The 25,466-nt window shown below is 39.0% G+C and overlaps 1 long non-coding RNA gene across 2 annotated transcripts; it reads left to right on the forward strand.

Annotated features, from left to right (window-relative positions):
- The first annotated feature begins 428 nt into the window (after positions 1-428).
- On the forward strand, positions 429-25,466 carry LOC136790369 (uncharacterized). 2 transcript variants are annotated; one of them, XR_010830194.1, is made up of 3 exons: positions 429-921; positions 24,031-24,110; positions 24,565-25,466. It is a non-coding gene; the product is annotated as an uncharacterized lncRNA (long non-coding RNA). The 2 variants fall into 2 exon arrangements; XR_010830195.1 differs by lacking the exon at positions 429-921 and adding an exon at positions 23,359-23,939 and having other exon boundaries at positions 24,568-25,466.

A 25,466-nucleotide genomic window follows, 5' to 3' on the forward strand; every position in this document is an offset into this window, starting at 1 on the left:
GCTTGCAAGACTACTGCTCCTGTTATGCTGCTCCCAAAGACTCCATTTGAATATCCTTAATTATCAGAGCTGTTCAGCAGCCACTGGGATGGTTGGCAAGTCCTGTCCCTACTACGAAAATGAAGTTACACAGCCTCTTTCCACAGATTCTGGGCTCAGAGGGTTGTGGTCAGTAGCACAAAGTCCAACCAGAGTCCAATCTCTAGCCGTGCACCTCAGGGACTGACACAAGATCCTACACTATTTAGTATCTTCCTTGATACAGTTTGTCTGGTTATCTGGTGGCAAGATTCATGGACTGAATCATCTGCACAATATGTACTCCACCATGAGTCCTTAGCAGCTTCTATAAAGTAATTTTACAGTCCCCCCTTACCTGCTTATTCATAAGCCCCTGTGCTAAGAGGCAGGAATCATCTCACAAAAACTAATACCTGTAAGCACACAAAGCCATGCTGAATAACCATCATGGTCCATTCTGGTATTAATACCTATGAAAGCATAAGGCTTGAGTATCTATGCCTTTTGCTGCAGGTGAAAATCTATAACCACTGGTCACTTATTTCACAAGGAAAGAGCTGAAGTAAAAAACAACCCTCTCCTTCCTAGTAGTAAAGTGTACCAAGCAAAATCTGCCTTCCTTTTATCTCTAGTGTCCCTGTCTTTTTGATTCAGAAAGCACCCTTTAACTCTGAAAGAGCCACCCTCTGCTTTTGCTCTTACAAAATCAGGTGTTCAGAATCAAATGAAAACCCAAGGAGGGAACACCTAAGCTCATGGGGTCTCTGCTCATCAGAGCCATTAACCTGACCACTCCATGGGGTCTTCTAGGAGCAGCAATGGTTTTTACAAAGTGGCTTACATGAGAACAGCAAAGTGATTTTTCAACACTCCAGCATGGGTGAGAGGGTCTGGAGAAAAGTAAGTCTTTATTTGCTTTTCTTGGCTAGAACTACTGAGACTTTACTACAGTGGTGATGAAAGGAGGCAATCCTTCAGCTAAAAGGTAGCAAGCATTTGGGGCTTAAGACCTATCTGTGTTTCTTGCTGATAGCTCCACTTACAGGGCAATGTCTCCTGTATGTTACTGCTATTCAAGCACAAAGCTGCCATGGCTCCTGGATTAACTGGATTAAATATTGAAAATATAAGGTCCCTTAAGCTTCTGTGAGAGGTGAGAAACTTAGAAAAAACAGAAGTTGAAGGGAATGTGCTAGCAAGTCTGGAGGGGAATGTTGGTGGGTGGGATAGGTTGAGAATGGTTTGGTCTAAATCCCTGAACATGTACAAAGAGATAGAGCTTAGCCAGCCTCTGTATGTGACAAGTTTAAGACCTAAACTTAGCAAGCTTTTCAGTGTATTCATATCCAGTAGCAGAGAGCTCCTTAGGAAATAGACAACATATGTGCATCCAAAGGAACTTCTAAATTAGCTAATCACTCTCTGTCAAATCCGATTTGAATATTTCACTTCTCAAAGGGACAGGACATTCTGAGTCATGCTGAAAAAAACACAGTCTTCAGGTCACCAAGCTGCTTTCCCCCCCTCACACTCAGAAAGGTCAGATTTCAAAAAGAATCCAGGTGGATAGATGCATAATGTATAAACTTATAAGTGTAAACCAGATTACAGTGATTATACAACAACACTGCCTGGCTGAGTTTCATCTCTGTGTTTGGCAATTCTGAGAATCACTTACCAAGTGATTTATTGTTGGAGTTCCTCAGAAAAGTTTGGTCTCACAAGACCCTGAAGCTGCAAGCTGAAGCAAATATGTACTACCATCAAAAATAAATAAAAATGGAGAGGTGGTGCCTTAAATCTTGGTGTATGTAAGCCTGGCTCAACATCCTTTTTGCAATAGGAAGGTGCTTCCTGTAATATAATTGCTTTTGTAGAAATCAGGAGCAACTGTTCAATTAAGAGAAGATTTACATATTTTACCAGAAGAATTTTCTTCTGTAGTAGGGATCCTCCAAGCTGAGAATAAATAAAGATCATCTTTTGCAGCTATACCAATGTAGCAGGGTCGTGCAGCACTCAAGCAAAAAGGTACGAGTCCAGCTAGCTTTGCTATTTTTCCACCTCTAGTACTAATTTTCAGTGGCAGAATTGATCACTGCAAGCTATTTTTTTTGAAATCAGACCTCACGATACTTCTTTACTATGTGAAGGCTGCTGAAATGTTTGGGCGGAAGCACCTATATTATGAAAACTGAATGCTCCCCTCACCTAACAGAGCATGCAGGCTGAGAAAGCCCAGGGGAAGCCAAGGAAGCTCTGTCAGTTTACACTGGCTCAGACAAGAGTCCTGGAACATGAAGTGGAGGTGCATAACAAATATTTATCGCAAATCTTTAAATTCTTGAGAAATGCCTGATGTCTGATCTTTATCTTGCTCCAATCTACACTAAGATGCCCATTGTTCAGATCTAGGGTGAAGCCATGCTTTAAAAATGCAGACATATAACTCGAGTATGTCTCGGCTGCAGGACAAGCCTGCTCCGTGACCGCTCCTGGCCAAGTGGCTTTGGCAGTTTGGCAGGATATGGCCTGCTCGCTGAATCACAGCCCTTTCACAGTCAGTGTGGCTGTGTGCTGAAGAACTTGGCTGTACCTGAACAAGGCTCAGTATGCTTAAGCAGAAGGGTACTCTTGCCACAGTCAGCAAGGGCCTCCGTGCAAGGATTAAAAGCTAGCATGTACTTTTTCTGTATGTGGCAACGGGGCCCCATGCCTTAAGTTCAGTACTCAAGCAGTCAGATTCTGCTTTCACATAACACTGGTGTAAACCTACAGTAACTCTGCTTAAATTAGTGGCATTACTTTAGCTTATACCACTGTGCAATAATACCAGAACTTGACTGTATTAACTGTCTCTTATTTGTGCTCTGCACTTCTGAGGATACCTTTGCCAGAGATGTTAAATTTCTGCAGAATTGTCTATTATTTGGGGCAACTGAGAGATTTCCATCTTGGTAATATTAATTTCTTTGCTTCTATCAGCATGGCCCTGAGGAGCCATCTTTCATCCCTGAGTGATACTGATAAATTCCTTACTATGTATACAGCTCTCCTTTTCAGTGCTTGAACTGAATACGTTTATAGAGCAGATATTATTCTAATCTAGAAAATACACCCCACCAGCGAACATGCAATTGTTCTCATGGCTTAGCTGAGATGCTGTTGCTTCTTCTCCCTAGTAACAGTTCTTGTTGGTGGAAGAAATCTTAAACCGAAGAGATCTAAGGGCATCTAGTGGTTCAGAAGGAAAACTGCATCTTCATGCCAGCGGTTTGTGGATGGACTGACTGCTTTCACAAGTGGGGTGATGATAAGGGGTGCTAGAGGGGAAGAGTGTCACCTATTCCAAGCCAGGTCAGCAGCAAATCTCTGATCTCAGTCACAAAACTTCGGTCTTTTGGAGCTCTGCTTGTGTCACTGCCCCACCAGCATCATCACCATCAAATGGCAGTGATGGGTACAAGACAAGTTTGGGGGAACCCAGGGATTTGATCATTTGGCCTCTGCATCAGCTCACTGACTGCAACAGAACAGTCCAGTCCTAGCTGGGCTATAAAAACTGTGAATTAGCCTTGTGATTAATGTGACACAAAGCCAAATGTGGAATTCTGCATCAGTTGTTCTTGTAAGATTAATGGCAGGTATTTAAAAACTGAAGATTTACATTACAGAAATGTTACTTACTCCCACAAGAGCTGTCCTTCTGAGGACAGAAGCACAGGAGAAGGAGTGTAGCTGCCATAGTCACATACATACCATTCAAATTCTTATTGTTGTCCCTGTAAGCGTCAATAGCTTGGCTAAGAGTGTTCATTTTGCGGACTATTACACACTACTTTGAGCCTATTTTTTGTATGGCCTACAGCTAGACTGCAAGGGGCTCCTTTCTAAACTCTGCATCTTGATGGCAATTGTTAAAATTTAAGTATCCAGAGGCCCCAGCTGAGACCAGACCTTTGCTGTGCCAAACATCGAGCAAAAGTATAAAAGAGCCCCAGGTCTAAATTAACAATCTGAAAGAAACTGAGGTGAAAGGAAAGTCGATTCATGTGAAGTGCAAAAAATAACACAGGACAGAGATGATCAAGGAGGACAAATGGAGACTGATTATCACTTCTGTGTCCATCACCTCCCCCAAAGGCCTCTCCAAGCTCCCCACATGAACTGCTCTGTGTTTTTTGTGGTACAAGATAAAGCATGGGCATTTAAATGCCATGGCTGGGAAAGCAACAATGCACTTCCATCCTGATTGTAAATTAGATCTATACACACTATAAGAAGCAAAAAGCATTTTATTAAGGTCGAAAATTTGCAATGCAAAGTTAGGAAGTGGCAGAATGATGACAAAAACAGAACTTCAGTCCTCGTGTCTCTGTCATGGCGCACTTCAGTTCTGTGATTGCTTGCTATTTTTCTCAGCAGCCCCTTGACATATTTTGCAGACCTGGGCTGAACTGATCATAAAAGTCATGCATGGCAACTAGCAGAAAAGCTCTCAGCTGCTGGAGAGGCCTATGCTGAATTCAGTAATGTTAGTGGAAATAAGAGGCCTGTAGTTCACCTGAACAAAGTTAGACTTACTTATCAGCTTTTCCCAAAACAGCATATTTTTGTCAGAATCCCTCTGAAGCTATCAGGGAAGACATATGCCAAACACACAACTGATGTGCTTATCCGACAGCGGATAGTTTAATATTTAAACACATTTGGAGCCCCTCAGCAAATGGATCGTGCAGTGACAGAGCATAAGTTTCTGTATGTAGGAAGTCCTGGCAAACGTGCATTGGGTTCTAGCTACGGTATGAAGTGTCACTGGTTGGCTTCTTCACAGGAGCACACAAACGCTGTCCTACTTCATGTTTGTCATTGCCAAAGCAAAGATATCTAAATGGTGGTTCTGGTACCAATTCAAATATGTGGCAAGGAAGATCTAAAACGATTAGGCTGAAAAAGTCAGGCAGAGTAAATGTGAGTAGTGATGGGTAATTCTTCCAGAGCTGCTTTGTTACTAGCAAGTAGTAGAACTTCATTCAGCACTACTTGTTCTAGGAGTAGATAGATCACAGATGTTTTTCTTCTCTGGCATAATACACAAAAGCAAAGTATCCCTGAATTCCCAAGTGCCTGTAGATTTGCATTTCAAGCAAATAACTTCAGCAAATGTTACCCTGTTTAAATGTCACTCAATATCAGTACATTGTTCTTCACTGTGTTTAAAAAACCAACCAAAAAACAACAAAAAACAGCATGAGATGAGAGAGCTGGAATGTATCTATCTTATTCAGATTACAGAGTCCAGGTTGATGGCAAATGATGATACTGCTGGTGTCAAATACCTCAGAGAGTCAGCAGCTCTGAGCAAACCAGAATGCTTGACTTAATTTCAAAGTGAAAGTATTCTGGGTAGTAGGAATATTTCAAAGGGCTGAGAAAGATACATCATGACAGAGGCCTAAAGGTAAAAAATGATTGTAGCTATGCAGTCTTTATTGATTCAATCACAGGAAAGCTACTTGAGGAAGATAAAGAGATTTAAGGTAATGTTAGATATAAAAAAGAGTAAGTTTATTCAGAGTTATTATAAGGAATAACATTATTAAGAAGTGTATTTTTAAGCTGCATGTCCCTGCTAGGATGAAAACTGGGAAGAGGGCTTGTATTCCTGCTCAAGATACTCAGTGAAAGTGGCCCTGGTAAGACCACTGAAGAGGAATACCTTACTCATATAAGTAAGAATACTGCAACCTTTAGCTATCCATGTCAGTTCAGGGGTTATCTAAGGAAGGCTTGTGCATATCTTTAATATTAGTATATTGCCCTCTCCTTGTAACTCCACCTAAATATTTAAATAATCAGTTTCCAATAAGTTCAATCAAGAAACTGCTTCTCTTCATCCACCACACAGAGCTGTGTGAGGAGTTCAGGCGGGGAAAAAAGTGCCTATGAATATTCAAATAGGTTCTCTGTAGAGACATTTCTTGCTCCATGGAGGAGGAGGATGGTTGTGTATGTGTGAGTATCTGTTTTTCCATAAAATTATGAAAACAAATATGAGAGAAAGGAAACCCTGCAACAGTTCCGTTAGGAGAAGATAACAAAGACTCATTTCTTCATAAAAAATGTTTTGTCATCTTCCTTATATGAGGCAGAAACAACATTACATGTGACCTTATAATACTTTTTTGCCTCCTCTAGACATAAGAAATTGCTGATAATAGCTTGTAAAGTGTAGAATTGTAAGAGTGGGGCCATAAGGTTATTCTACAACTGCATCAAAAAGATTGTTTAGTAAGACCCCCATAGCTGAACCAAGAGGGATAGCAGCATTTCTTGAAGGTAATAGTACTTGATGACAGGTGAGTTGACTCATACACTCATATGCTAAACTCATACACTACTTGCTTCAAGTGAAGAAGTAAGGCTTGCTCCTACATTATCCTCTAGGGAAATCAAATAGTTTATTTCTCTCTCACTCGCCTTTTTTTTCTTTTTTTTCTTTTTAATATTTTCTGCAGGAAAGTTCTTTTAAAGACATTCAGGACAGCAATCTGACCACTGATCTCTGGAGCAAAGATTCTCTTCAGTCTATGGTGTAACTTCATGCCAAAGTCTAGCTAGATTATCCACTTTCTAAAACTTCCCTCCTTTCATCCTGGCATGTAAAAATTAATGAAAGTCCTAAAAAGAAGAGAGATTTGCAACAGGTCTGTGTCAAAACTCTTTGGTTCTTTCCCCAGTTATGTTCTGATTTGCCGTGTTACCTTACGAGTAAGGTGGTTAGATTTCCTTGTGCCTTGCTTTCTTCTGCTCTGTACAATGGAGGTAATTAAAAACGCCTACCTCAGGGGAATGCTTTACACTGATACTTAATGGATTAACATTTGTAAAGCTCTTTGAAAGCCTTAGATGTTGGTCTCTACACAAATTCAAAGTATTGTTACATTGCAGGATAAACAGACATTTCTCAAGACCAGTTCTGCTTTGTTCACAATATGTGAAAGATGATAAAATTTGGGGATTGATACATTAGTATAATTCAGATAATATAGAAAAGCTTGCTTACTTGCTTTTCCTTCTAATAACATATCCTGTCTTCAGCATCTTCTGCTTATCTTAGCCTGAAATTCTCAGTGCACATAAAAGAAACAAAGGACTCAATGACACAAATGCATGTTTTTTGAAATTCTGTAACAGGTGTTGGAGAAAAGGCATATTCCAATTAGAATTCAAAACAAATATGTTTTTTTCTTCTTCATGCAGTGGACAGGCTAAGAAAAAGCTCAACTTAAGCAAATATTTTCCCCATAGCTGTCAAATGATGTTATCTTTCTAAAGAAGAGGGATGTCTCCCCCTTCTAGACCCTGGTACCAAGAACACTCAAATCTTGCCATCAGAGTTGTCTTTTAGCTCTGACAGTAAAGGCTTGTACACCTTAGAGATAAGGCATGAAAGGTCTAATTCTAGTTTTCTGCGTGTATATGGTTTATCTAAAAGTTTTACCTACCCTACGGAGAACAGTGAGACCTTCACATTATTTCTCAAGTCCATAACTGATAGCTGTTAACAGGACAAATATGTAAATAGCACAGCTGAAGTCTTCAACATACATCGGATCACACAGCTCCGAAAAGAGGCATATACCCCACCATCACACCATGCATCAGCTTATGTTTTCCCCATACTTAGGTGACAACGGAAGTGAAATCCACCCAAATTGAAACCAGGTTATCCTATATATGTTCTTCATGCCTCTTGGCAATAGCATGGTTTTGGAATGCAGCTTTTAAGTAAAGAAAGGTTTTGATCCTTGTTCTAATTCTTCTGCTACTTTATTCCTTCCTTACAAAATAAGTCAATTTCTTTTCCTAATCCTGCCTAACACACGCAGATGAAATCTCAGATCCCTTTTGCTGCTTATAACTAATGTGATATTTAGCTAAAATGTTATAAGCAATCACAAAACCGCTGATAATCCTAAAACAAATAAGATAGTTGTGGTGAAGAGCCCTTTAGGGAGCAAAATAGAAAAATCTGGGGCTGTGAAAATAACAACTGAGGATTTTTTCAAAGATTTGGATTTGTTTTCATCATTTATAAAAGCATTGTAAAGATAGATATAAGCTTTCCAATAAATAAAAGATTCTCTACATATACACCAAGGGAAATTGAGAAAAGTTGACTATTTTTAGCAAAGAGATTTGGGCTGCATACAAGGAGTTGCATTCTATCAGGCGGACTAATGAAACACTAGACCAGGCTGTTCAGAGATGTGGAATCGCCTCTATGTGTAGCTTAAAAGAGAAGCTAAACAATCTGAGAATGGTTTCCAGCTAGCTGGTCTTTTGAAAGAATAGATTGGAGTGTATTAGCTGTTAACCTTGCTTCCAAGCACGTAGTTCTATTTAATGTGCATGTATGGTATTTCTACTTGTAGTGCATATCTTATCCTCAGCTTGGTTTATGCCAAGTAGTCATATATTTATGTAGCAGCCTTTAGAGGCTTGTTTTTCAAAGCAGAGCTCATTTCATAAAGCAGATGAGAATCAATATTTTTACAAGTGGTGTAGGAAAACAATGATTCCCCTGAGGTCAGTCAACAGCCTGTTTTGATATGTGACTGCATGGAACTTAGAGAAGTCAAATCTTTTCAGTCCCTTCCTTACCTCCTGTTCAATAAGCTATACTGTTTTCTTGTTTGATTGTCTCTTCTCTTACTTTAAATGTTCACTTGTATTTTCTTTCTTTATTTGAATATCAATGTGCATTTGCATGTGACTTTGTTTTAAGCCTTCTATTCCTTAGGAGTATTGCATTGGGTTTATTTTATTCCAGAATGGTATTTTGGAGGGTTTTGCTACTATATCAAAGCTGATGGTGGTTTTCTGTTTGCTAGTTGGATTTGAGTCATCAGTAGAACAATGTTCACAAAAGTGCAAGGAGCAAGTATCCCATTCACCCAGGAGATGTTGCCACTATGGACAGAATTCAGCCTACTTCTTGCGGTGTATGGAGAAAAGCCAGTGTCATGTTTTTGTGTTGTTTGTTGTTCAAAAAGAGCCAGATCACCTAGATGTGTGAAGAAGCTTTCCACTATGTTTTTTCCCCCATCCTACCTCCCATGATATGCTAAGATGAATCTCATGGGTTTTTATACAACAATAAGCAGTACAGCCTGATGTAGGAGGTGTGTTATTTGAATAGACACATTAATCTCAAGACACAAACAAAGATGCAAGATATTTCAAGTTATACTTAAATTCTTATTTAAATCATTGAGACATTAATATATGAATAAGAAAAGACCATTTCTGTGGCTGTCTATAGTTTTGCTTTGGAATAAATGAATTCTGTCAATACTGGGTGTGGTTTGGTATTGTGGTTTTGTTTTCAGGTGTTTGTTGGTGTTTTGGGTTTTTTTGTTGGTTAGTTGGATTGTTTGCTATTTGTTTTTGGTTTTTTTTTTGTCACAATACACCATGAAATATTCAGCTGTGATCATGACTTCATTATGGGGAGAAAAAAGGACATAAATTTAAGTGTTTTATTAAGTAAGTTGCTTTTGGTAATTTTTCATACACAATCAGATTCAAGAATACAATGCCGAAAGCATGCATCTATCTGTTTCTGTGGGTAAAATAGATCTGATTCAGGAATAACCTGGTCAAAATATAGTTTTAAGTATTCTGGCAAACCCACTTGCTTCAGTGAGGCAAACAAAACCTTGTAACTTAAATGTCTTCCTGATTTGATGCCTGTGATAGGAAGCATAGGGGATACTTTCTTTACCTTTTGAAAAGATATTCTGTGAATTCTTCTGATTCAGATGTGTGTGCTCGTTCAAGCCTTTGCAATTTGTCTTATGAACTTTGCGCAGTGGTCTAACTCAGTTTCGCAAATTGTTGTGTGTTAGTCAGTAAGTCTGTCTTCCTACCATTACAATTTGTGCTAGATCTTACTGATATCACTGGACTTGCCCTGAAGAGGAATCTGGATGAGAAGGTCAACAAATAGCAATGCAGTATACTCTTGGGACTTTGATCTGATGAGGGAATGATGATCGTTAGTACACTGGCTGTTTTTTTCACAGGAGTCATTCTATTGACTTCTTTGATTTTGCAACAGAATTAAGCTTGTTCCCTCTTTTGTTGCTTATTTGGATATGTTAATAGGTGTTTGTTGTGGGGAGAGAATGTTGTTGAATTTCAGTCACTCTTGAACAGTGGGATTCAATGACTAACACAAGCTAGATTCTCGTCACACAGGGCATTAACCAGCATGAGCTTAACAACACAGTGTTAAAAATGAGTCACTTAATTAACAAAGGCAGGGAGTGATTAGTACAGACCAGAATAAATGATATCCAGCTAAAAATATTTTCTCTGCTTCGTTCTTTCTATTTATTTTTACTTTAAATTACGTACATTAGGGACACCAGGCTGATGTATGTCATCATGAAGTCCCAGCCTGAATTTTGCAATAACAGATAACAGCAACAGGTAAGTATGCAGGAAGTGACTCTACAGATGCTCATTTAGAGTTGTTTTGGTTAGATGAGAGTGTGGTTTGGCAGGGGAGTTTAGTCAGCTGACAGTAACTCCCAGAACACTCAAAAATGTAATGTGTTCTCTACTGTGTATCTTTCTAAATGTCAGCCAGACATCTAGAGACAACACAGAAAACACCAGGCTTATTACCATAGAAATAAGGAACTTTCAGATTTATGTATGAGACTATAACATAGTCGACTTCTGACCAAAGCTGAATACTCTCTCTTCTAATGATTAACGTACAACTTGTCTCTATATATTCAAACTATTCTGTTCTACTTTGCACTGCTTGTTTTCTGTCTAAATTGGGATTACTCCCACCCCATTCTGTCATGTCATTTAGTCATTCCTTGCATGTTTCTTCTAGTAAACCAAAAAGGCTGGTTAGTAGCAGGCCTTTCCTTTCCTTTATTTTCAGTTTTAATTTTGCTGCTGCTTTTACTGATCACCTCATTACTGACAGCAGCTCACTAAAAACATATTCTTTTAAATGTCAGCAAATTCTTTGTACAGCCTTCTTGACAGCTCATGTTTCCATTATGAATAAAACAGGACTGTGAACAAGGTATTTGGTCCCACGAGCCTGCTTCCCCCTTGCCTCTAGGTTTGTAGGGATGTTCTCTTACTCCCCACCTCTAAAATGGAGATGATAATTGTGTTCTACAGGAAGGCAAGGTTAAAAGAGCTTATGGATTGTTTCAGTCAGATGACAGGAGCTATACACGTATTAGAGATGTAGCAGAAAAATACAAATCAGAACTGAGGTATGGTAGACAACCATAACAGAAATCCCTGGACTGAAATAATAGCATGCTGCAAGATCAAGATGGAAAATGCAGTACAGGATAACTTGCTAACTTCCCCATGCTGTACAAAGCTGAAGCTACACTGATCACTTCCTTTGTTTATGTTCCTATTATCACTCATTTACTGATGGTATTTTACTTTTAAATAACCACTCCTGATAAGCTTATTGTGGTCTCCTATGTGCCCACAGGAGAATTACAGCAAAAGAGAATGTGATTAGAGGCAGCTGCCAAAATTGGAGGGTAGAAAGAAACAAAATTTAAGCTACATAGGAAATGAGGTGAAATGAAATGAACTAGCCCAGCTGAGATAATATAATGGTATATGCATTTGCCACACTTATAAATAAAACATTGACTTGTTATTGCACTTCCAGGGTGTACAGATCCCAGGGAATTTAACATAACATGATGCACATGTAGGGGCAGAAGGCAAGGTCACATACAAAAATGTGATGCTGGAAATGGCTTTCATGTGGTCTGCGGAGAAGGAAGGGGGGAGGAAGGGCGGGAGGAAGCAAAGAGTATTTAAAACTAGACTCTTTATTATTATTTTTTTTTAGAACAAAATTCTATTCAGGACCTGGGCATAGAGAATACGTTAGACTTATAGTGTAGTCACTCAAATGATACAAGATAAGTGTCACTTCATTTATTACTGTCACTGAAAGGTTTCTACATCTTTTTCAATTTTTGTCACCAACTCAATTCATTGAAGCTTGATGTTTTCATTTCCAGCTGATGCAACCCTTTCTGATAAACAGAAGAAAGCATCCAAATAATGTGATGTGTCTTGTTTAAAATACGCAAACGTCTGGGCTTTAAAAAGCCAGTTCTCTTTCTTTAATTCCTGGTGTTTTGAAAGGAAGGAGAAACTCAATAATGTGTGTTCCAAATGGAGTGGGCGAGAATTTGATGAATGAACAGAACACAATTCAGAGGTATCCTGCAGAATGTCTTTGATGTAAATGGGATCTCAAAGTACTTTATGAATTTAAATTAGATAGAAGGATCAAGAAATTAAAAGCCAGGAGAGGAAATTAGGAATTTTATTCAGCTCATGAGGCAGAAATATACAGCTTTAACACAAGAGTAGAGAAAGGTCTTACACTAAGGTAGTAGAGAGAAAGTTGCAATGAATAAAATATATATGGAAGGCAATTCTAAATGTGTTTATAAAATGTGTGTAAAATTCCTTGAAGGTTTGCACAGTTCATTGGAAACCCAGGGTTCTAGTGGAATGGCAAATACAGAAGATTTATTTAAGAGAAATAACTTCATAGCCTCTCTAAAGGTGCCAGGGAGGAAAAAAAAACATTTTCAGCTTCTCCAGAAAGATTTTAGAGGAGGCAGGAAAAATGGCTGTCCATACAGACTAATCCATTTTTACTCTTTATGAAACATAGCATGCAAACAACTTCTGTTTTTTTACATATATATTTCTTTGGGACATTTTTTGTTTTGTTGTTGTTGTTTTTTGCATCCATTCCTTCAAACAAGAACTTCTTTTTGTGGAGTTTTGTTGGCATTTTGAAGGACAATTGACACCCAATTTATTGATCTGTGTCTACCTGCTTATTAGTCATTTTCTGAAAATCATTCAGTATTTCATTTTAAAACCTGCAACAAACACTTTTTGTTCTTCTCAGGTCTTTATAGCATTGCTGTAGTCAACCCTGAAGTCAATAAATGAGGAAATCTTTCAGTATAAGGAATTAATTTAAATCTATGACCAAACTCAATTGTCTTTGATGACAGTGCTCATCGGAGTATTGCTGCCTCCAACCACTGGGTCATTTCAGTACTGTTTGCACTGATTTCAGCTGTTCTGGACCTCAAGGAAAAAAATCTGGTTCCTCTTGCAAAGTAGCATTGGCTCATAGGCACAACTACTAAATTTGTTCTGTTGCTTTCCAGCCTCCTTCCATTGCTGCTGACTTCAAATATTTGTCATTACAGGCAAAGGAGGACATGACAGATATGCTATCATATGCTAAACCTGGATGCTGCCTGCTCTCACTGTATTCCTGCAGTCTAGAAATACAGCTGGGGGGAGGGAGGTACATTTTTGTAGCAGTTTTCTTGGTCATCTTGACAGCTGCCTGTGTGTTGCCAGCAAAGAAGACATGATGCAAAGAAATTCTTATGTCTGAATTCTGTTCTTGTTGCAAAGTGTGCAGCACTCCCAAATGCTGCATGGAGCAAGATGAGTTGCATGTCGTGTCCTGAAGCTTTTACATAGAGGAAAGCAAATCTCTGGCATTCAGTTCTGTAGACTGCTCTTTCTTATACTTAAGGGATCTAATTTCCAAATAATGTTTGGATGATTAACTATAAAAAATGGTGTATCCTGTGTTTGGCATCCATATATTAGCTCTGAGGGCTTTCCGATATTTACAGATATCCCAACCATTTGCACTGCAGCAGGAAACTTGGTATTGCCTACTCTTGCACTAAAACTTCTCAATGCATTTGGCCAGCTCTACTAAAAATAAGTTAAAATTAATCTAATATCATTTTCCAGATCCTTAAAAAATAAATTAAAATAAAAAGAGAGATAATAGCCCTCATAGTCTATTTGTTCTTGAGCAACCTAAACTGACTTACTTTTTATTGACAACTCTACTTGTGCAGCTAAAACTCTTCCAAACCAGCTGGCTAATGCCTGTGCAAAGCTCTGCGTTATGAAAGACCAGGCATAACCAATGACCCACCCATCTGCCCTAACATCTGTGTGACAGCAGTGGAAAAATAGTTCTGCTGAACACCAGAGCACAATCCTCTGATGAATAACTGTGGCCACACTGATACCACAGTGACGAAGAGGCTTCGGTGCGGGCTCAGTACTTGCCCTGTTTGACGTTTCATCAGCCTGCCACCTCCACGATGGGTGCTTGCACAAGCTGGCCTGGCAGGATGCCCGCATGCCTCTGGAGTGCTCTGGCTGTGCTTGAGGCTGTCTTCACAGAATTTCCATGGAAAAGAGAGGTCAGCAGCCTGTAGCAGCCCACAGATGTGTATCTGACATGAAGGGCTGTGTTCTCAGGTTGATGTGCACAATGTCTAGGGTAAAATAAACCTGTTTTGGCCTTCACTGAGAGGCAGCCAAGCACCCGATTGTCACACGTAGCTTGCAAGTGTGATTAGGAGAAGCACTAATGGAAACCTTCCTCATTCCTATCACTGTCCTGTCTACCTCGTGTTCCCTGTGATAAGAATAATGGATTTTCTCATGGCATTAGTAATTTTCTTTTTTTTTATATTCAGGAAGTTTTGACTGGTAAAGGCATAAAACTAAACAAGACGCAGCACAGATAAGTAGTAGGTAACGTTTTTCCATACAATTCCTCTGTACACATTTTCACTGCAAATGTCACTAAAAGAAAGAACTATATAATCATGGCACAAATAAAGAGCACAGAATAAATACAATAGCCCTCTTGCTGCAAGATATACAGCTTGTACTTATTGAAGTGTAAAGAGTGTACTGAACACTAAGAAATGGATCACCTGTGGTGAGATTGTTTTTCCTATGATGATATGGTTCTACGTGACATGATGACTCAAGAGCAGAGAGGAAGGTAGAAGAATTAGAAAGTGAATAAAGGGATATATCTCTCCATCACTGGAGGAACAGGAAACATAAATAAGTAGAAGGGCAACCTAGCTAAGAAAGTGGGTTGTGAGACCCTTCTAGTGCAGGGGGAAGTCCCAGATTTTAATCCATTCAGTGATTTCAATCCCCTTGAAACTAAAGGCTAAATTTTGTAAGCTCTACATGTAGCCAGTGATGTTCTGTTGCCCTTAGGCCCTCTGTTGCCCCTATGAATGCTCTCTTATGCATATGAATGCTCATTGTTTTGCTCAAAAGGGCTTATAGATCTAAAACTTTTCTCCTCTGCCTTTTAACCTCTTATATAACTGATTATTGTGCTTTCTGCTGAATTTAGTTTTCCAGATGTGTCTGGGATGTTCAGAGCATGCCTTGAGTTCTCTGCAAGGGCCTTGAGCAGAGGTTCAGCACCTCTGCTGCTCGCATCTCTGTTGTGGAGTTTCAGCCCAGCCCAGGTACACACCTGCTCTGACAGGGATTCTTTGAACTATGCACATGAATTTAAGCTTAGACACTAAGAATCCTTCCTTAGTGGCCCCAAAATAGGAGTATAATATATAGGCAGCGCTTGAAGGCAGCTGGTCTCTGTAGCTCATTGAAAGTCATCTGAATTTCAGTCTCAGTTCAGATGGAATCCTACTCCCAGTGTGCTCACGCATAATTAAGGGGCTGTGTGACTACATTAGCTGCAGCAAGCTCTAGAACAACAGAGAAAGTGAGCCTGACTTCTAGAGGGACATGTGGTGTATGGAGAGATTCAAGATAACTAAAATTTGAGTGTTATAACTTCTACTTATTGCCAGTGATGTTCTGTTATTTAAGACCTACCAAATGCTGTGCCTGTCTTTAAAATGGTTTGATCAACAGGAAGCTACAGAAACTGGAAGTAATCTATTACCTGAATGTCTTAACAGTAATTAAAACTCAGAGGCTGTCCAGGGCCTACCTACTACCCCAACACTGCATCTTCCTAGGGCACACAGGGGGACAGAGCCGTACCTCTTTGCAGACAGACTTCATCTAAATCCAAAACCTGCATGCTTTATGAAGTGAGCAAAGAGATTTCAATCAGGGCAGAAAAGAAGAGACTTACTGAACAGCTGTAAGAGGAAAGACTGACTCTTCCTCTGGAATGCCTTTGAATTTTTCTTTATTAAATACAAATAGAAAATTTGTGTCTAGCCAAAGTCTGCCTTTAGCTTCTGAGTGACTAAAATTAGAGATGAAGCACACCACCTAGGTCAACTTAACTCTGCCTTTAGCAATTGCATTGCTTCTCTTTGGATTTTTTCATTAAGTTTAAGGTGGTGAGCCACACAATCTCAGTGCTCTATTAAATGCATTCATGCAGTAATGATGCATTTGTACTCCGTGTCATTTACACGGTGCTATGTCGTCATCTAAAAATTAGGAGATGACCTTAAATTTTAAGTTGTTAGAAAGCACAGAAAAGTTCCAACTAAAATGGTTCTGTGAACCTCAAGAGCAGTATCAAATTATCCTCTTCGGAAAATAATATTTATAAATGTACTTAGCTAGCTGTTTCCCCAGCTACATAAGATTTCTGTGGGAGTTTCTTGATGAAATTCATACTCTTTTTGAGGAATTAGGGGAGTCAAGGAAAAGTAAGTGAAAGAACTGGGTAACTATTCAGGAAAAAGAACAAAATTTATATATGATATTCACGAGGGGGGCACTAGAGCACGTTCTTCCATGTGCACAACAAGCTAAAGACCACAAACATTAACACAAATCCTCGGTGCACATAATTTCTCCTAGGATTTCATAATGTTCAACTCCAGTCCAAGCAAGGTGATCTGCTGTGTGTTTCTGGCAGATCTCATGTCTAGCACTCGTGTGAATGAACTTGATGAAGAGCTTGTACAGAACTTAAGTATGTCAGGAAACATATCTCTTCTGGTACAGAAATTCTCCATTATTACACCAATTCTGCTGCTGCACAGGGGGATCTTGCAGTGATTCTCATTTGCCTTGGGGGTGTCATAAGACAGGGAAGAATTCTGAAGTACCTACTATTTCTGTAGCACTAGAGTTGGCAAAATAGACTCTCTGAAGCACTTTCTGACTCAGATCATAGCCAGCTTTTGTACAATATCACATGTAAAGTGCAAGTCCTCTTACACAGCATTGATGGTTTTGTCAGGCTTGCATAAGGCTATGGCACCATCTAGCTGCAAACACTTGATTTTTGTTTCTTTGATTAATTAGTTTTAATTTTTACACTTAAAGAAGCATCTTTCGATTTGGCTGTCAGCTTTAATACAGCTAGCACAAAACACAAAGGTTGATTAAGCAGTTCCTACAAATCTGCTTATGGTCTGACCTATGGTTGCCCAGACATTTTCCAGGTCTTCTGCATGTGCTGACTTGTCATCGATCTGTGACAGGGTAGTACGTGAGTGCTCAGTTACGTGCAATGACTTGGTGGAGAGAATGCAGCTGTCCAGGACTCACTAAAAATTGCAAAACTGCTCATCTGAGCCAAGCTCCTAACTTGTATTTCTTCCTTCTGAATCAGAACACATGCTGAAGCTTTATGTTTAATTACAAAATTGTGGTACCAAGCCAAACAGAAACAAGATTTAGGAAGCTAAAACTAAGCACAAAAAATATTATCTTAGAGTAGGAATTATGGCTGTCCTTAAAATATTAACAAACAACTCTACCAAACTATGCTGTTTTATGGAAATTGGAAGTATTTGTTTCTGTGGATCAAATTTAGAAAAGAGTTTCAATTTCCCAGAAAGGGGTAAGAAATATAAATCTGCCCAAATGGTGTCTTTTTCCTCTAACTTCTTAAAAACATGACAAATGTATTTTTGTTTAAAAATAAAATGAAGCACTATAATATTCAAGTTTAAAGGAAAAAGTAAACTTAGAAATGAAACAGCTGAGGGAGCCAAAAGAAATATTTTTACTTAATAGGAAATGGTGTTTTCTCCAGTTTCTTTAAATGGATATTAATTTCTATGTTAAACTAAACCAATATTCCTTCTTTTTCTCTTCTGAGGCACTTCGTACAGCCACCAAACAAAATCAAATACCATGTTATTTAGCCAACTGCACAAAACAGGCTGGAGACATATCAAGATGTATTAGTATCTTCATTGCACTTGATTTGTTTCCCAGAAACCTGGCATAAAAGAAGTAAAATTTGACATTTATAAAATTGGTCTTTTATGCACTCAGTGGCCTTGCAGTCAGAAAAGATGCTTGAGTGGTAATGGAAAGGTCTTCATGAGTGAGTGATCATTGTATCAGGGGACATTATTACATTTGTTGAAAGAACAGGAAGTGGAGGTTTTGCTTTGTCAGTGTTCATCACAAAAAGAGTTCAGAAAAATGCCTCCAAGGAAGATAGAGTACATGCTTTAGAGTACAGAAAATAGTTTAGGGATTTTCTTAAAGATGTCATTTTAGACATGTCAGCTTTCTTTTGTCTTCATAATATGGTTACAGCATTCACTTAGGACATTGTGAAAAATTGCTTGGAGAGATTTATAAACAATACAGGCTTTTCTATCCATATTATTATCAAAGGTCCTTCAGAGAAGTTGAAATGATAGCTTTAGTACAGTTGGATCTGTGCTTTCGCAGCATGCAGCCAGCTCCTTCACCCATCTCTGGGGCTTCAGAAGATTTATTTTGGAAGTTGAAGGAAGCAAAAGCAAGAGATCATAACACCGGTACCTTAAACCTCATGCTCCAGTCCTCAAAGACCGCTACCACAGACACAACAAAATGCGCACTTTCTCCCCAAGCAAGTTTTCTGTTAGCAATTAACCACGCAGTGACCCAGAGTTGTAAGATTTTTATTAAGCACAGCAAGGCTGTTGTTGCACTACAGTAAGGCGAGCCTTTTGAACCAGAGAGGTGATTGCCTTGCATTTCATCAGTTCTATTGACGTAGAAACTTAATGGGATTCAGAAATCAACATCTAACTGCACAGTATACACAAACCCTTTTCCAAAGCTTAGTGAAGTTATCGCATCCTCCTTCCAACACGAGTCCATTGACAGCTCTTCCCAGCTGCTCTTGAAATTTCCCAGAAATTAAAAGAGGAGAAAACTTTTGAATAAGTCATGTGTTCTTTCTGGCTTTCAAGAAGGTTTAGAATGAATTTCAGGGCAATGGTTCGGGACAGAATTCATTATTCTTAATGGCTCACACTTCCAGACTAAGCAAGTGGGGGTAACTGCTAATAAGCAAGCAAGCTATTCTGTGTGTGTATGCACACACACACACAAAAAAAAAGGCAGACAGAAAGTCCAAGTAAACTCCCCCAGGAAAATAATAACAGGAACAACCACTTCCCTTTTCTTCCACTTTCTGTTGATGAGTTCTTGATTTCCTGTTCCTCATGTAATAATTCCTTACTGTGTGATGCAGTCTCGTGTTAACACTCCATAAATGGGTCCTGATTCTCCCAGGGAAAGGTCCCACTATACAATGTTCTGAGCATTCATATGCATATGCTTGTTTATATGCTCTCCTGTGCTGGATGATTTATGCCACTGCTGTTTACGTGCTGCTACTGGCTGCAAATGATCTAGCTCTGATCCTTAAATTCCGAAAAGGATTCACCTTTAATTTGGAGGCCTTTAGACTCCTACTTATGTCAAGATAAGGATACAGGTCAGGGAGAGGTAATTGAATCTGCATATTAATACAGGGAATCTAAACAATGAAAATGATGCCATGTCCAATCCTAAATGATAGAAACCTACTGCAGCAGTGATTACAAGGGAGAACGTGCTAGCTATATGCTGCTGAGGAAAGATAAAGGCATTAAAGTATCTTTGTGCTTTAATGATGTAAAAGATTATAAAGAAATGTGGGTAATTAATTGTTGGACCAGAAGTCCAGAGGGGGTCTGGAAGTCTCTACACTTGCTGGTTCTCAAAGCTCGACTGGACATGGACCCAAGAGGCAGAGGACGGACCAGATAACCTCCAGAGGTCCCTTCAAACACAAACTGTTCTGTGGTTCTATGCAATATAAGTTTAGGGAAAGGTGAGAAAATAAATACAGTTTGGGTAACTTAGCATGCCAGAGGACACAAGAGTAAAAGAAAAACATACTATTGCACTATGCATCCATACTATTGGATACTGCTTCACACATAGAAATTGGATTAAAATATATATATATTAAAATGTCTGTTTGTCCTAGACATTCCTTGATTCAGTGAACAAGAGATCTTATTTATTTTTTCCACCAGCTCCTTAACGAATAACTGCTGCTGCTTAGACTTGGTTTTGGTATGAAAGGATATTACAAAAGAATCCAACGAAAATGGCTATACTCCACTCCCCATTACTGTATTCATTTAAAATTAAAGTCCTTAGTTACTTAGTTTAAAAGGGCAAACTTTGAGAGATAAAGGAAATTTGCTACAGCACAGGAATATAAAATACTGAAAAGGAACATAATTTCTTCCCAAACTAAAAAAGGAGGAAGGAATTTACTCAGGGAATTAAAAAAGCTATTATCTCCCTTTTGTTACAGGAGTTTGATACTCCTGCAGTATCTTACATGGCACGGTCCCTTCTGATGAGTTTGAGTATCCCTCATCTAGACCACAGTTACACCTGGGCTGAAAAAATCCCATCTGTTATTTGCATCCCAGTCAAGGGGAAGAATCTTTAGGGATGAGCTTTGAAACTAGCAATCACTTCCCCAAGAATATTGAGAATGAGAATAGGGAAGCCTTGACCAAAAAAGGGAAGTTATACTTTGAAGATTCAAAAGTTGAAAAACAAAACTAGTTGGTAAACATCAGTGTGTGTCTTGCAGTGTTTCCAAAATAAGTGGTGAAATGTAGCTTATTTGTAGAAAAAAACAGTAATAAATGAAAGAAATGTATGGAGAGGATATGGACTGAAGATAACTGATATATAAGCAAATAATAAATAATATCTTGTCTATTTTTTGTGTCGGCACATTCTCATAGAAAATGCTGACAAGAAAAGTCAAGTAGCCTTGCCCTTTCAATGGAGCAAGACTACTAACATGAAAGAGTGCACAGAGATGCAAAGTACACACTGAACAGGGAAACAACTGACCCATGTCTGGTGGCAAGGTTTTTTAAAAAGATAGTCCATCTAGTCTTAAATAGTCCCGTGTGATTTGAGGATAGGATATTATATTTCTATTTAAGAACAGAGTAGTGGGGTGATTCAGATAATAACTGGTCTATTACTTTCATCTCAGATGCACGCATGACAATATTTTTTCCTCTGTAATTTTCTCTAATGGTATGAAAGTACCTGGAAAACAAAATAAAACATATACTGAATTTAGGAAACACAATTTTTACAGACTATTTTAATATATTCTTTGGTAAAATTAATACCTTTTTAGAGAAGAGAAAAGCAATTATACAAGTCTTGCTTTAAAAAGGTGGTGCTGAATGACAAATAATTAAATTTGAGAGATTAGGCTCAGAAGAGAATGGCAAATTGGTTAAGAACTACCTAAAAATGACAAAGAACACTTTGCTGAAAGAGAAGGGCTGGAAAGAGATGACTAGCAGAGCTCTTCGGGATTTGACTTCAGTCTTTTCCTGTCAAGTATTTCCAGTAATGATGTTGCCTCAGAAGCCTGGTGCTCTGATGAAACTTTTTGCATACATGCACTTTGCAGCCATTAGTAAATCAGCGGAGTATTGAATATCAGGAAAAACTGGATTACCATGAGTAACAGAAATGAGGTGAAAGTAAGTTGCACAAAACAGAAGGTCATGCATGTGCAGCATAAATTATTGCTTGTTCCTTAGAAATGAAATGAGAGAAAATCCCATGTTTACTACTCAGCTACATACTTGTACATAGTTTGTCTATTACCAACACATAACACAGTATTCAAAAAGAAAAATACACCTTGGGATCATATTTGGAAATAGATTTCCACTAGCAAATGTACTGAGAAAGAATTAATTTTAATATATAAGGGAGAGTTCAGATTTAAGCTGCTGTAATGATGTATCCCAGAAGGTACCTCTAAGCAGCCACACAGATGAAGATAAGGATTTTCTTCTTTCTTAATACTGGAAAGAAGCAAACAGAGTGTTGAACTGTGTAGAAAAATGAACAATGTATGTGCCGTGTCTAATGGCAGTTTATAGCACTCTTAAGTGTCTGAGGGCCTCCAGAAATGACTTGGCCAAAAAGCAGCAATGCTCACTGGGCTCACTGCACCTGGAGAATTGTAAGAACAGCTTTAATCACCCAAGAGCAAAATGAATTATGGCAGAACAAGTGCAGGGAAACGCTTTCCATTTCCCTGCTTACTCTAACAGCACATCTAATAAGAGGAATCTAAACGAGGTGTGTTTTTTTTCACCTGCTCTGAAAAGGGGTACACATTAATGGAAATTGGGGCAAAGATGTATATACAGACAGAGGCCAACTTGTGAATAAACTACAGACAATGTTGGGAGGGTCCAATCTTAGAAGAGGCTTACAGCCATCAGAGCTCCTTGGCTCTAAACCAGTTTCTAAGCAACAGTAAAGGTGCAAGTTGGTGATGTGGCCATCTCCAACAGCAGGTGACTCACCTTGATGGTCCTCAGAGTCCCTTCCTGTCCTACTAAGTTTTACAGGGATTTTTTTTTTTTAGCCAGCTTTTCCCCTCTCCCTTCTTTTTTCCCCTCTGACAAGTACTCCTGTGATTATTAAAGTTGTTACCAGAAAAAGAGACACAGAAGTGCTAGCAGGCAGCGAAACAGAATTATAAAACTCTGTTAATGGTGGTAACTCTGAGCCACTTAGGAAGATAAGCAGAGAGAGTATGAAATGCCAGTGGCTCTTGTTTTGGCATTACCTCCACTGCAATATTTCTGCTTAGAATTACTTTTTGCACATTCTCATTCTCCAGACTCTCAGTCTGAACGAAGTCTCTGTAAACTTCCTCAAGACTGAGTTAATATTCTAATCATACATAAATTAGGAGGACAAAGAGCATATCCTTCCTATTAATCCAAAGACAAACTTTTTTCTTCAATTTAGCTGAAAAATTGGATCAAAGGGCTGAGTACTCTGTAGCCCTGTTCATTCATGCAGTCATTTACCAGTGCAAGATGATTGCAAATTGTTGTACAAGGCAAAAGCCAATGATGAAGCAACTGCTTGGATTATATCTTCTATTTAAAGGAATCTCTCTTCCCCCTCCAGGCATAAATCGTATTAACAAATAATGTTAGCTGTTAAACAGTTTAGTTCTTCTGAAGCAGCAGGCAAACCCGCTGCCAAATTGCCTTTTTTCCAAGGGAACGTGTTCCACTTAAAATTTTCCTGAAGTCTAAATTTTTAATGAAAATTTCGGAGAAAAAGCTTGATGTTATTTTGTTATATTTTGGACATTTTTGAAAATATGTAAAAAGAAAGGAAATATATGTCAGGAAAAATCTGTACATACAAAATTTAAAGTACTAATATGGAAACAAACAGAGCAAATACACTCTCAAGGTGTTCAAATTTACAGACCAAAGATGACAGATTAGAATGAGCCAGAGATTCGAAAGTTTAATTTAATATTACAGCTATGTTTTGTCCTAAAATAAGTAAAACAGGTTTAATTGGGTTTTATTTTTCCTTGCATACTAACCATCTTAAAGGGAGGGCTTTATTATGGCTATGTTCTAGATTACAATTTCCTATGCTAGTCAAATATTTTGACAGCACAAACAAACTGCACTGAAGTTTCCAGAATATTTCTTTGTCATGACCCACAATTAGTTAATGATTTACAGAAAGTGGAGCCACTCCAGCTGGATGGAAATTTGTGGACTGGCATCAGGTCCTGCAGGATCGGGGTTCTTTTTTTTTTTTCTTGTCTCTTCCCCAGCTCCCTGGCCTTTCTTCTGTCACTCTTCTTGCCAAGTCAGAACTAAGTTCTTCAGGAGAGGTGTTGTCTCCTCTGATGGGTTAGTATAAGGACTTTAGTATGACCTGCCTGTGACAGGATTTTTGTAGCTTTTCCTGTGTGCTTGTTTGTATCCTTCTGTTCATCCACAGGTTCTGCGTGCTGCCACTACCAACCGAAGAGGTCAGGGTCTTCCAGTCTTCCCACAATGTGTCCAAATGCCTACGCAACGGTAAATACATCCTAATGCAGAAAAACTAGGAATTTGGATACCTGCATTTTGTTCCCTACCCTGCACACAAGCATATTTAGCTGTTGGAGCAGTGAAGCATTAGGATGCGCCTTGGGTCTGTGATAGGAAAAAGGGTTTGGTATCAATGTGCTGTGGCAGTTTTACTGCGATGCTACTTCTTCCTGCCCCTGAGGTGTTTCAGAATAAATGAAATGCTGGCTCAGTTAGTGAGTGGCAGCTGCACTGTGAGTCAGGGGCTGCAGGATCCCAGCTACCAGACTACAGTGATGGGAGAAGGCAGAAAAAAGCACTGGCAGTAAAAGTGAAAAGGCATGCTTATTTCACGTCCTTAATGAGGACCCTGTTATTTAGTTTTGCTTCAGCTGTCTTGACATTCTTTCCAAAACCACATCAGCAGTGCCCGACAAGCACAGAGCTAACGTTTCTGTGTTAGCAGGAAAGCAGAAGCTCCAGAAGCAGAACAATTTCATCAGCACCTTGCTGCACACACACAAATGATCTCTGTTTGGATGCAGATGTGGTGGCACTCTGTCTGTGCTTCCCTTCAGCTGAGCTGGCACCTCTGCAGATCCCGGCTATGCAGCATGTGACAGTCTGTGCTCTGTTAGCTTCAGCTCAGCAGGGTCCTGCCCTGCTGTGCCATGCACTACAGGTAGCGTGTCCAGCATGAAAAGAGTGGAGTTATCCCCCGGGAACCTGGCTGACACCACAAGCTGCTTTTAAAGACAGTTATCCTCCCTAAGATGTGTAAACTGAAAAAGGACTTTCTCTGGACTGCCAACAAATGAGGCACGGAGTTGCTTTCGTATTTGTCTCAAAGTCACCTCTGACTCAAAATCCGTTACTGGAGAAGGAATCTGAACTATGCAGGCTTCCTGTCCTCTGTAACTTTGCCAAAGTCCAAAGAAAAAGTGTATAATGAAGCTCTCATAAGTGAGTGAATGTTATATAAACTAGGTTACTGTAATTAAATAAATGTGAGGATTTAAAGAGACTGATTAAATCAATGTTCCTTAGACAATTGGAGGGGGAACCATGTAAGGAAATTATTTTGTTTAGTTATCAGTCCTTGTGGCTACAAAGTTATTAACTGTCACTGGGACGGGCGTACAAATTCTAGCCAAAGAAAGGTACAGGGAGAGTCAAATCACTTCTAGGTTGGAATTAAAGTTGCAAGTGTAGCCTTTGGAAATTACAGGTAATGAGGTTGTAAATAATTTCCCAGAGGCAGGGTTGCACACAAGGGAAAAAAACAGTTTGAAGACACATCACTTGTCCAGGTGACCGTAGAGGGACATCTCAGTATTACAATTAGAGGTCCTAACCTATGAAATA

This window comes from Anser cygnoides, chromosome 3 (assembly GCF_040182565.1).
Source record: "Anser cygnoides isolate HZ-2024a breed goose chromosome 3, Taihu_goose_T2T_genome, whole genome shotgun sequence".
Lineage (NCBI taxonomy): Eukaryota > Metazoa > Chordata > Aves > Anseriformes > Anatidae > Anser > Anser cygnoides.